This window comes from Euprymna scolopes, chromosome 24 (genome assembly GCF_053919585.1).
Source record: "Euprymna scolopes isolate OS-2025 chromosome 24, ASM5391958v1, whole genome shotgun sequence".
NCBI lineage: Eukaryota > Metazoa > Mollusca > Cephalopoda > Sepiida > Sepiolidae > Euprymna > Euprymna scolopes.
Window position 1 is genome coordinate 91,252,018 of NC_136505.1, and position 14,576 is coordinate 91,266,593.

A 14,576-nucleotide genomic window follows, 5' to 3' on the forward strand; every position below is an offset into this window, starting at 1 on the left:
TTTCAATGACTTAAAAACATTATTACAATGATCCAGACATAATTCTCAATGAAAAACCAAGACACGGAATAATAAAATAATGTTAAAAAATACACATTGTTGGTGACTACTCCCTTATTTAAATATACATCTTTCTTTCGTTGGAATTTCTTAATCCATCTTATATATATATATATATATATATATATACTAGCAGAGTGACACGACGTTGCCCGGGATTGAATGATGATCAACGAATGTTTCACACTCAATACTTTTATTATTATCAAAATCTGTGAAATTTCCCATTTTTCAATCAAATCGATTGTCTGTTCCAGTCGTGGACTCATCACGGTGCAACTTGAAGTTTCCCATGCCTCTCACAGTAACTTATTACACTGTAGAGAACGTACTGTTGATTTTATAATTTTTTGTTTTATATATATAATGGCTCAGTGGCAATTGGCTTTTTTAGGAATGATTATGAGTTTTAAAAAGAGATGGGGGCGGGGGAATATAGAACATATATTTACAAAACAAATTTGAGCATAATTGATCCTGGGCAATACCGGGTCGTTACAACTAGTAAATAATGAATCAACGGACATGAAAATACGAAAATAGCTCTACAAACATACAATCTCATCCATTACACATATCCTATGATTATTGTGCTGGAGCGTTGGAGAAACTTGCTACATGTAAATACCAATGGACAGGCCTCTGCTAGTGAACACCATAATAACAGTAAGCTACTGATAATTGGTCATTAAATCAAGTTTCTAAGGAATTCAGTGAAAGCGAGGGGGGGGTCGCAGGAAGGAAGGGGGTCGCAAAAAGAAGGAAACGATTTATTGTTTTGTAAAGATTTAGTTGCCCAAAGCCATAAATTTATCTATTTTTTTTTTTATGAGTCACCCATTTATCAAGGCAGCAGTCAACAATAAGCATTAATAAGTTTGTCAGGTGGACAGCAGGACAACTAATACTATTAATGCTGCAAGGAAAATGGGCTCCCTCTACTGTGCAAGAAAACTTATAACACCACTAGTATCCGATATATTTACAAAAGTATTCGGCCTTTGAATGAAATATTGTTACCACACCTGTACTGGTACATCAACCAGATGTATCCCCCTCCTCCTTGAATAGGGTCTTACAAAAAAAAAAAAAAAAAAAAATTCACGAGCCTGATTACCAATGATCTATACATTAATACGATATAGTGCGTCACGCTTACATCTTTTTTATTTACCGAGTGATTTTCAATTTTTCATAATAAATAATTTTACCAAGAATTCTTTATAAGTTTTGGTTATAGCTCAAGGAAGTATTATACATATATAGTCTTTGAAGTTTTTAACCTTTAAAACTATACAAAAAAATATTTTTTATCATTCGTTAGAAAACCATCTAGTCAGTAAGTCATTTAATCACCTGCAATCACTGCATCAACTCGCTCTCAAATTTACTATAATACCAATAATTTATTTTTCAAGGGATCATCAGTTGTTTACCATGAAACACTGTTTCGGGGATTTAAAAACAAAACAGTATATTACATCATGGCTCCCCAGCAGTGTTGATCAAACACCACCACCCTTAATCTTAGGAAGAAGACATGTTACAAACATTTGATCCAATTTCCTATTCTTAATTGCAATTACTAACCTTTTCATACTATAAAAATGAATTTCTTACCTGTGCGATTCATCAATTTCCACATTTAAAATGGATACATTTTTTAATTTATCAGTCTTGTATTTATAAGATTAGGATTAATCCATTTAACTACTTATCACCTCCACTATGATTAGTATTTAGTATATTTACATTCTTATTTAAAATTAGATATATAATGGTTAAAAATATTTTTACATATATACAATTTTTTTTTTTTTTTTTTTATAAAATAAATTTATTATATATAATTATATAATTATAAATACATTTTATACATTGCTAATATAGTTTTGGATTTCCTTTATTAATATAGTCTGGTTTATCTTAAACGATTCAAAAGCATCAGGATAACGAACAAATGCTTTATTTAACTGTTTAAATATTTTATTTTTATCCCCACTTTGTTTTATAATCCTTATTACTAAACTAGAAACTGGTGGTATAAAATCTGTTAGTTTTAAAGTAACGCGAGCTATTCTCAAAAACTGACATAATGGTTCCATAAAACATAAAAACAGGGCAGGTGCTATCTTTATGGGGCATACATACTATTTTAAAGGGGAAAGCGTTTCTTTTATCAAATATTTTATAAAGAAAAATCCCATCCTCAATTTTTATATCTAAATCCAGAAATGTAGCCTGTTGTCCTCTATGTTCACAATTCAATTTTAATTCGTTTGGATATATAAGATGTTTATTTTTTTCGAATTCATCATTATCGTTTATACATATAAGGTCATCTATAAATGTCCTACATCCATGAAAGTTATATGTTTTAGATATGTTTTTAATAGTGATGACATATATATATATATATATACTCGAGTCTATGTAAATACAAATTTGCCCAAAATGGTGCAGGATCCAATCCCATTGGGATACCTATCGTTTGGAGTAATATTTTATTTCCTATTTGAAAATAGCATTCTTTAATAAGATGACTTACAAGTATTTTTAAAATACCTTTAGAAACACTAGTTTTGATATTTTTATTTTTACACCAGAAAGCTTTAGAGTTTGAAAAGTCTATATATTTACCTTTTCCACCTTCAAAAGCTAAATCTACAGTATCATTTAATTCTTTTATAAGTTTTTTGTGCGGAATTTTAGTATATAGCACACTAAAATCATAAGTATCTATAGATTTTGCTTTTATTCTGGAATTTATTTTATCTAATTTTTCTTTCACAGATTGAGAATTATTTACTACCCAAAATAGATTTATATTACTATAGAATTTACTTTTCAGGTGAAAATTATTTATTTGATTTATAATTAATTTAAATATTTTAGATATAGCTTTACTTAAAGGTTTAGTGATGCCCGTCTTAGAACCTACAATAAATCTAGCACCAACTGGATTTTTATGCATTTTAGGTATCCAATACATACATGGAAGATTTTTATGTTTGTCTTCTAACTTTAATCCTACTTTTTCACTAATAATACTATTATTCAAAATAATGCTATCTAAATTACAATTACTTACTTTATAAGTATCCAAAACGTTTCCTATAAGTCCTACTTCTATCAATAAACGTATATAATATTTTTTACATATAAAAGCTATATTGTTTGCCGCTTTATCAATCGGAACTATTACAAACTTTTCTTGAAGTATTTTAAGTTCCTCCCGTATTTCTGAATTTTTTAAAAGAGGATTGGTTTTTCTAGGGTGTTTAAATTGTTTTATATGTTTAACCTTTTCATTTACGCATTCAAGTATACTATTTTTCCATGCATCAAACGTAGACTGTGCTAATTTATATACCATAGACATAATAAAACCTTCTAGTGCTTTAGTTACTTCTTTAACGCATTTAGTGTAATTTAAGTTCTCTATAATTTGGACCCTTACTAAGTAGTTTTCTTAATTTAGGATTATTTACTATCTTTAAATCTCCTGTAATTACATGTTTTATCTCATTATTACAGAAAGGAGAGGAATTACATTCACATTCTGGAATTATATTATTATCATTTATATTTATATGTTCTACCGTTTTCTTATAATTGAAAATCTTATTGCGTATTGTTGGCCCTAGTTTATATGTAACTATTGGTTTTTGATCTTTTGTCTGTAACTCATTTGGTAGTAATTGTATAGTTTTTTGTTTATTAAATATTTTAGGTAAATTTACATCATCAAAACCTTTATTTTCATACAAAACTACACATTTTTAGGTTTCTTTTTTATATCGTTCACTGGTGGTTTATATAATTTAGTGTCGATTGTATCCAGAATATAGTCATACCATTGAATATATATATATATATATATATATATATATATGTGTGTGTGTGTGTGTGTGTGTCTGTGTTTTGGTTTCAATTCAAACCCAATGCATCCAAATCATATGGATATATATATATATATATATATATATATATATATATATTAATCACAATTTTATAATATATAAGAATCGAATTGACTAATGATATATACAGGTGTATTCAAGCATATTTTACAACAGGGCTATGTCGAGCGTTCCTGCTAGCTTAGATAAATACTTTTGCAATTTTAACAAAAGAGCTACACTAATATCAGGGTGTCTCCATTTATGCTAAACATCCACAGAATGCCAACATTAATATATTACATATGAGTCTACCGTGGAATTTCCACAGGTTCCACTAGTTATTTTTAATGAGCCGAGGCTTTCGAATTCAACAAAAGGCTTACTGTTATCTTGCTGTAACCCACCTAACGAAATTTGAATACTATGACCGTAAAAACACGATCAAAACCCAATCACCTCCATTTCTGTGTAAAATATAAAAATAAATATTAAACAAACTGAGAGCCGATTTAAACAAACGATCAGCAAGAGACATGCTTTAAAGGGACAATGTTGTCATGCCTCAAAAATGTGTGAATGTCATGGCATGTGTATGTATGTAAACGTATATGCTGGCAACTATTTGTACTTGTATGTATATGCAAATGTGTTTGGTTTTTGTTTGCGTGTGTATGGTTCGTTTGTGGTACAATTTACAATAACAGTTTCAAACATACACATTTTCATCCATTTCTCTTTGGCTGATTTTTTTTTTTTCACTTTGAAGTATTTTTTTTTCACTTTGAAGTATTTTGATTCGAGATCAACTAATTTTTATTAGCTTTTTTTTTTTTTTAAATTTTAGATTTTATTTTATTTTATTTTTTTCTGATTGTTTATTTTAATTATGATTTTAAATACATAAGTTGACCAGGATCTGCAAATGTAATTGTCCTTATTTTTTTTCATTAATAACCCGCAGAGTCAAATGAGTTGCCGATCTCTGATATAGATGATGATGATTATATTTTCCGACCAAGTTGCTATTTCGGCATTTTCACATGTATGATTAAAATTGCTATAACTTACTGCTTTAATTCGAGGTTTTTTACTGTCTTTAAGTAAGAAATAATTTGGATGACTGAAATAGGACTTAGGAGTTTTTTTGTGTAAAAGACAAGGAATTTTTGTATCTTTCAAAGTATTTTATTTTTTTATCCACAAATCGATTTAGACTTAATGTCTCGGTCAATGAATCCCCTTGTTGGGTGCTCACATCTGCAACATCTCTCTCAACTCACATGCTTACAAACTTTAGCGAACATACAGACACACATAATGACTGCTTGAATCTCTTAATATCGTCTGCCCCATTTAAACAACTCATCAATCGAAATATTTCCAATCTTTCTCACTGAACTATTTTTGTAATATAAAAAACAAAAGAACATCGACTCTGATGAACAACTTTCAATGAATTACAATTAATATGATTGGGCAGAGAAGTTTGAATACGATTTTCTTGACCACTGAAACTCACGGCTTTTAATTTATCGATTCCAACTTATTCAATGTCTCAGCTAATGAATCCCCGTTTTTTTTTTACAAGAACTCTAAAAATATTCAAAAACATTTTTCTATTGCTGGTACCTGCAAAGCTTTTTCACTGAAAATATTTTTCTGAATCCGACTCATCCGCATTATACTTCTCTGAATATAAAACACCTTAAAGTAAAACCCCAAAACTGGCATCAAACACATCCCTAAAAACAAGTGACCGCATTCTCAAAGAATTTTTAGCTTTTCGTGTCTTCAAGGGCCTTTCACATGTGAAATTTCTTCATATTATGCTCAATGACAATAGATCATTTCAAGCCTAAAGATGTTACCGTGACATTTATTGGGCGAGTTTCTACCACCATTTTGCTTTATTTTTAACTCTCAGTCAAAACTTCACAGATGTAAAGAGACATGGCAGCCATTTTTTTTCTTCTTCGCATGTAGCGCTCAATACTACTTTTCTTCAAGCTAAAACATTTTACATTGAATAAAAACACTAAAAACTTATTCAGTTAGGTAGAAAAGTAACTTATCTTGCCTTTGATAGCATTTGTTTGTTATGTATTTGTTTTCTGACAATATTTTAGAACCCACATTTTTTTTTATTTCGTCATATGTCAAGCGAAAGGTAAGAATTTTACTGTTACATTTCACTTGAATAATAACTGAACCAAAATTTTAACAAGCTATAATGTATATTTGTACTAAGTGTCCCCCACCACCTATATTTTTAATTTTTGGCTATTTTTCTTGTATTTACGAAAAATGCACGGCCATTTTGATTTTTGCCATTTTTTAAGGTTTTGTTATCAAATTTTGCCGATTTTATGGAGTGTAAAAGAAATGTTTATGTGCGATTTAAAACCTAATTCTTCAATATAGCATAAAAATTGCGATAAATTAATTTCATTTTACTAGTTTTTACTTGTATCTTTTGTTATGGGTGTCGAAAATTAGTGTAATACCTATTTATTATCATCCGCACGATGACAAAATAAGACAATAAGTTGTTACTAAAAAAATTTCCAGTAAAGAAAGATTTGTCCATCTCTGTAAAAAGGCTGAAAGGACAGAACAGAGGTTGTACTTTGAAATATTTATTTGTATTTTTTGTTATGGGTGTCGAAAATGTGTCAGAAATTTCGTGAAAAATAGTGAATAATTCCATCCCATTTTTCCTAACTTATAACTCCTCAAAAAATGTAATTCAAGCCCTAATTTTTTTTCAATTAAAAGGAGCAAGGACCAAGGTTTCATAAAAAAAAAAAAACGTGGTTTTTTTTAAAAGGGTTTTAAACTTCAGACTTTATAGGTAAATTTCTAAAAAACACTACTTTTTTTTTTGTTTTAAATTTGAATATATTATTTATTGACCTTTTCTCTTCAATTTGTGATATATAAAACTTTGGTGAGTAAATTAATTATTTACTTTTTAATAGACATTTCAAAATGGGAGGCGTGATTTATTCGACCCCCTGTCTTTCCAAGCTTATAACTACTCGAAAAATGTAATTCAAACCCTAATTTTTTTTCAATTCAAAGGAGCAAGGACCAAGGTTTCATTAAAAAAAAAACAAAAAAAAAAAAACAAACGTGGTTAAAAAAAAAAAGGTTTTAAACTTCGAACTTTATAGGTAAATTCCTAAAAAACACTATTTTTTTTTTTAATTTGAATATATTATTTATTAACCTTTTTTCTTCAATTTGTGATATATAAGACTTTGGTGAGTAAATTAATTATTTACTTTTTAATAGACACTTGAAAATGGGGGGGGGGTCGTGAATTAAAAAAAAAGAACGTTTGTCTAAAATATTATATTCGGTTTATTGGAAAGAGCATAAAATTTCACATTGACCCTGAAAATATCGTAAAAATAGAATCAATAGAAAAACTTTGATAGATTTTTAAAGTTTAAAAATTGAAAAATATTGAGTTCGTAAAATTCATTACTGTTTTTTTTTTTTTTAAATAAAAAAAAATATTTCTATTAGTTTTAAAACAACTTTAATAGTTTATTTTGGAAGTATAATCCATAAAGAAAATAAACAACCCACTTTTAAAAGAGAAATTACGAGTTTTTCATATTTTATTCGCAGTTTCGTGTTAGGGGTGTCAAAAATTCCTACAAAAATTCTGATACACCTAGTGCAATACCTATTTATTATCATCCCCACGATGACAAAATAAGACAATAAGTTGTTACTAAAACAATTTCCAGTATAGACAGATTTGTCCATCTATGTAAAAAGGCTGAAAGGACAAAACAGAGGTTGTACTTTGAAATATTTATTTGCAAAAAAAAAAAAATAAATAAATAAATAAATAAAACATAAATAAATCAGGTACAAGGTCATTCAAATGGGTTAGAAGAAGGGTGTCGTTGTTGACCATCCATGGTCATGAATACTAACAAATATCTATTCTACTTTGACTATCACCACAATATCAGATTCACACTTGGACGCGGTTCTACTTCGGATGCCCCAAACGGATTTGAAATTTTATTGTTCATAAATAAACATAATGTGCAAGGATTTTCATTGCAAGGAGATGAATGGAGAGAAAAAAATATTTGGTTAGTAAGACTCAACTCTTTGTCCGAAAATCGATAAATTTTTCAAGACTTTTTCCAACAAAAGTGTTACTTTGTGATTACTGCAACTACGCAAGTTTCTAAATGCAAACAATTTGGACCCGAAATACTTGCATCCGATTGGCTAATTGTGATACGACAAATTGTTTTGATTAGTCTAAAGAGTTTAGCCTCTTGCCACCACCATTAAAACTCTTTTCCATTTTAGTTTGTTCACACGGTCAACTATAAGACACTATGAGAGCACAGAGGCATAATAATGGCTTGTAATGTTTCGTTATTGAGAGAGAGAGAGAGAGAGAGAGAGAGAGAGGGGGGGAGTGATAAGTAATTTACAAAGAGTTTTTATTGCATTAATGTCAAGATTAAAATCGATTATCACCCAGAAATTGAGTTTTAAACGATTTAGCATGAACTTTAAGGCTGAGAAACTACCCTCACAAGGTTAATGTATGTACGAGAAAAAAAAAAAAAAAAAAAAGAAGAAAATAGCAGTTCTTTGATTCGACAGGGGCGCGTTTAAATACTTTTCGTTTAATTAGACGCACACATAAACCATGATTTACTTGAGGCTTTTAACCTTTATTAAAAAAAATAAATAAAATAAGATTACTTTCTATCCGGTAATTTAGAGACTTCAAAATTATTTTCGAATATTCACAAAATAAACACCGTAAGTGTGTCATTTTTAGCAGTTTATTACGACTCCACTAAAAAAAAAAAAAAAAAAAAAAAATATGGGTAAAACGATGTTTACTTAGTTGGGAGGTATCAACAATAATTCCGGAGCTTTTTAAACATTCGATTAGAAATAATTTTTTTTTTAAATTATTGAAATAAACTTAAAGCAAAAGTTAAACATGGTTTATTAGTGCTTTTAAAACAAACAAAAAGTTTGTTTTTTTTCGCGTGAAAAAATAAGAAGTATCCCCACCCCGCAAAAAGTTGTTCAAAACATTAGTCACTTGTCGTGGGTGTCGCTGACTAGGGATGCAGAATTCTGAAGGTTTGAGAATTTAAAAGCTCCCATATTCCACCACACCCCCAAAAGAAACTCAACGAAACAAACAGCTTTCACAAAAACAAAGAACGGCAAACAAGAACGAAAAATACTGCAATGAAAACAAAAAGGTATGTTTATTATATAATAATTCTTAATCAAAACTTTAAAAAAAAAAAAAAAAAAAAATGAGAGGTAAGCGTGAAGTTTCCTGGGTACTTGTGCAGAATACGGGCGGCGGTGCTGAAATAATAATTGGTGCTTGTTAAAATGTAGTCGACAGATCGATTTTTTTTTTTTTTTTTAATATGTCGTTTTAAGCGCAATAACAATATTACGGATTTAATTGTCATGTCTTAACATCCAAAAATTACGAAAAATCACCGAGTTATTTATAGTTAAAATTTTTACGGAAAACTGGGTAAAAACGCATTTTTCTAAGACATTATAAAGTAGACAGTGGGAGTCTACACGCAGGGGACATAACTCCGAAATGGCTGCAATATTTTTTGTCTATAGCGAGAGCGAGAGACTATTTTTTTTTTTTTTTTACGAAAAACACAATAGTAGTTCTATTCAATGAATTTTCGTAATTTTTGGATATATTACTATTTTCCATATGATAATTAAGTACGTAATATTGTTTTTGCTTAAAACGATATATAAAAAAAAATCGAATTGTCGACTATGGCTGAACAAGCATTTAATAATTTTATTATAGAGAACATGGGAATTCTGTGCTTTTATCTAGAAATTTAATAAACAAAAGATACAGTAAAATTGAATAAGTTAAAAATACTGTCTAAAATAGCACGGCCCGTAAACTGCACAAACACCATTTCTTGACGTGATAATTGTATCGAAAATACGATATAGAAAGAATATATTTTGATGTATTAATAAATTCATTAACACAATTAAAATAAAAGAAAACAGTGCTCGTTGTATTGTAGATATATAATAAGCTCAATTGGCATATATGTCCTAGAGCTATCTTATAATATTGAGTAAGATGATTTATAATTTATAATTAAAATTAAAAATTGGTTTCATAAGTAAGAACAAAATTTTTTTTTTTTTTTTTTTTATGAAACCGATTTTTAATTTTTTAAATTATAAATTATCAATCATCTTAATATATATATATATTAGCAGGTCGCCCAGCATTGCCCGGTTGTAAAATACGCTTATATACCATATTTTGATTAATGCAGATTTTATATTTATTATTATATTCGACCCAATATGTAGTAATAGAGTTTAAAATTTAAAAAAAAAAAAAAAAGACTTGTGCGCCTGCACCAAGAATCGAAACCAAAACGTTTTGCTTACGATTTACTTTTTTCCTTTGACGTTAATGTCTGAGCTATGAAAAAAAGTTTGCTGCAAGGTTAAAAATTAAAACATGAACCAATAGCTACTATGTTATGTATGCATATTCGTAATGGCAAATTCCATTTCTTTAATTTTCACTTTTGCACCGATTTTCTCCAGCTAAAGCCCAAATATAAAGTTTTGCATAGGTTCGAATCCCTATATATTAAGCTCCATGTCTGTAGACAGACTGGAGTTTGGTAGGCAAAATTGTTTAAACAAATATACTAGTGTTGGGACGATTAATCGAGAATTGCAAAAATCTGAATATTTGGGAGCATCGGAATCGGAAAAATTTGTGTCTATTTTTCGATGCCAAATCGATTCTTTTGTCTTTTTATTTGATTTGGTTTAAAGTAAAATCTTCCATTGCTAGTAATAATGATAAATTAATAAACATTTATTGATTTTAAAATAACAGTAAAGCTAAAATCGATAGATCATCCTCCACAAGTGTATTTTGACGTTTAGGAAAATATCTGCATTTTTAACATGTGTTTTTACGAACATTATGGAAAATAACAATCTTAAATTAGAGCTTTATAAAGAATCGGAATCAGTAATTGTATCGGAATCGGAGATTTAGCACGGAATTGGGGAAATTATTGGAATTGTTCCATCACTAATATATGCGCATATATATATATATACACTGGGTTTTTTTTATATTCAAAAGTAATGGACTAATGAATTCAACGAGGTTGTTAGATAGTGCTCAATAAAAAGAGCTGATAATGCTTGTTTATTGTTATATAAACATGGTTACATCCCGCTGCTACAAATAGCCACTTGTTTCAATCAAACAACAGATATCATCAGGCAGCGACTTGACTATTCAGAAGTTCAATGAATAATAATAGTTTATTCATTGAAGTTTTGAATAGTCAAGTCGCTGCCTGATGATATCTGTTGTTTGATTGAAACAAGTGGCTATTTGTAGCAGCGGGATGTGAGCATGTTTATATAACAATAAACAAGTATATATATATATATATATATATATATATATATATATAAAGAGGTTGGTGTTTACTATAACCGTTTTATGCAAATATTTCGCAAGTATAAATCATGTAGAATATCTGCATGAATATAATTACACGTAATAGTTAACTAAAGATGATCATTCCACAAGAAAACCGAAAAAAATAGGGAATTAATTAAAATGAATGTTTAAAAGAATATGCAAATAAGCTAGATATTTTGCAGATGAATGCAATTTCACAACCCATATATAACAAAGTCGTATTTTAAATAAATAGAAAAAAAGAGTTTTTAATACGAGTATCAATAAAAAAAAAAAATAAAATATAGGAGTATATATACTTTTTGCAGCTATATATATATATATATATATATATATATATATAAGCTCAATATGATGACAATAGGTAGTAGAGCTTGATACAAGAAATATAAATGAAAACCTTAAATCCAAATTTACTTTTTTTTTTTTTTTTTTTTTTTTTTACATGGAGTTCACCACTTATCAAGGCCCAATGGCCACTCAGGGATAAGGGTTATTGTGTGTACAGTAATCAAAGGGATAGTGTAGCAATAGTATTGGAGAATTGATAAGGTATCATAACTTAGGAGGGGGCGGTTCATCGGGAATTTGTTTGTGTTGGACTTGAAGACATCCAGGTTGAAGTCGGGTGGGAAACAGGCAAGCGGAACAGAGTTCCACAGGTGTGTAGTTCTAAGAAAGAAGCTTTGTTCATGGTATCTACGTTTTGATTTAGGCACAGATAGGGAGTGGGGAAAATTATTGACGGTGGTTTCAGCTAGTCGGGTGTTTTTTGAGAAAGATTGGGGAGGGGGGGACCAGAGAATGGAGCTCAGACGAGCACCTGCCATGGAAATAACGATAGAACAATGACAGGCTCGTTACGTCTCTTCTGTGGGAAAGAGGTTGCAGGGTAGAGAAAAGAGCATCCTCCACCAAGCCACGGAGTCTATTTTGTACTCCGTCAAGGCAGGATAGGCTGTTTTTTGCAGCCCCCGCCCAGATGTAGCAGCAGTACTCCATCTTTGGACGTACTTGGCTCTCATATAGATAGAGAATTGCATCATTAGTGAGATATCTTCTGGAGCGGTAGAAGGATCCCACCATTTTCCCAGCGACCTTGGCCACAGACTTGATGTATGTGTTCCATTTAAGATCAGGTGTAAAGGTCAAACCCAGGAGCTTATCAAATCCTGGGGCCTCCTTTAGACGAGAGCCATCCATTTCAATTGATGCCAGATGGGGATCAGAGCGTTTATGATGTAGAAATAGGAGCTTGGTCTTAGATGCATTAAAGGTAACCAGCCACCTCTTTCCCCACTGTACCACACACTCAAGATCAGAGGAGAGAGAATCAGAGAGAATATCATCATTTACAGCCTTTGATGTGTTGCCATAGATGGTTGTGTCATCAGCATAGATGTCAACGAATATTTTTCGAATGGCCTGGGAAACCACAGTGGAGACAACCAACGCAGCAAAACTGAAATTGGCATACAGGACATATATATATGTACACACACACAAATGTAAGCAAATTTAGGCATATTTTATTGGTTTGAAAATATAGGTTCTTTTTTATAGTTTGATCTAAGTTGCATATCAATGATGTAAGTTTCATATGCTAGTGTCTGGCCGAGTAGTGTGGGCTAGCTGTGTCTGGCCGAGTACGGATTTTACAATGTCCATCAAATGCTGACAAGAATCCAGTTTTTTGTTTGTTTTTTTTGGGGGGGAGGGGGGGGGTGATTAATGTCTTTTACCAATTATCATAAAATTTTAACATAGAATAGTATTATAATCTTCAAAAAGCCTGCAAATTTTAATGCAGTTTCATCCCATAGAACCAAAGATATGATTTCCCCTAAAACCTCTGGCCTTGGATGGGGAGACTAAAACTTGCTGCTATGGTTTCAAATAATCTGAAATAACAGTAATCAACAGGGAAATGATGGTTATAAGAATGTTGGTTTTGGAGCAGAGGAAAAAAATCCCTGAAAGACCAAAAAAAAAAAAAAAAAAAAAAAAGGTAGGTGTGGTAGAAGAAATCGGAAATAAGATCATCCCCACCCCCATGTGGGACATTTAACACATATTAGACTTGGCATTTTCTAGAAGTGAATGAGAATCAATGAATGTTTCGGTAATTCCTTCAGCTGCACTGGCTCCAACCATATTCGCTTGCTTTTCCGTAAGACTTTGTAATGCCTTGGTAACTGGACAACTTGGATCACCTTATCACTCGCCTAGGCCTGCATCTGGAGACCCAATTCCAGTTTCTAACTGTATAATAAAAGTGGATGCTGCATTGCACCAGAGTGGATGCAGAATACAATTGTCTTATTAGACAGAAGATTGCCATCATCAATGAATGTTTCACATTTCCAATACTTTTATTGTCTGCTCTAGTCGGGGACACACCATGGTGCACTAGGAGAAAGTTTCACATGCCTCTCCGAGTTTTCAACGTGAGACATGAAAATAATAGATACTTTCCTCTACAAAGTTGGATATTTTAGCTAGTCAAAAAAACTTTGCTTATTACCCATTAAAAACGGGCAAAAGTTATAGACCGTTGATTTAGGAGTGTTTTATGCCAAATTGATGGTTGAATATGGTCAACTGTGCTTATTTTTACATTAAATACTAATTATTATTAATCCCTAAATCGAATGAATACCATAATACATAGTTCTCTGCACCTTATCGTCCTGTGAAACTGACAGACTAAGAGAGGCCTAAGATAGACATTGGTTAAAATAATATTTCATTTTGGAGCAAATGAACATTTTTAAGCAGGTCTCCCATTCCCAAAAGTTTCATCTTTTGTTCCTCACAGTGACCTCTGACCTCAAGAGAAAATCAACTTTTGAAGAATGAAATTCAAAACCAAAATCACTTTCTTAACAAAGAAAGCGCAATAGCAATGTCCCAACCGAAGAGAATCTCGTTTCCTTCCTATTCACTGTAAGAGTTAAAACAAATATTTTTAGCACTCTTATCACACATTCCTACGCACGGCTGTTATTCTCCCTAGGTGTTCCTAATGCTTTAGGATTTAAAAGCATAAACAGTAAGTTGATATGTATATGAGATTT

General features: G+C 30.6%; 1 protein-coding gene and 1 long non-coding RNA gene across 6 annotated transcripts in view; one reads left to right on the top strand and one right to left on the bottom strand.

Annotated features, from left to right (window-relative positions):
• LOC145246840 (adenosylhomocysteinase-like 1) overlaps nucleotides 1-14,576 on the bottom strand; it is a 736,073-nt gene that overhangs the window by 641,701 nt on the left and 79,796 nt on the right. The gene's annotated exons all lie outside the window — the stretch shown is intronic.
• The window catches only part of LOC145246845 (uncharacterized), a 121,255-nt gene continuing 114,181 nt past the window's right edge, over nucleotides 7,503-14,576 (top strand). The window contains exon 1 of the long non-coding RNA XR_013863196.1: nucleotides 7,503-9,229. This is a non-coding gene — a long non-coding RNA (uncharacterized LOC145246845). The remainder of the gene's footprint in view (nucleotides 9,230-14,576) is intronic.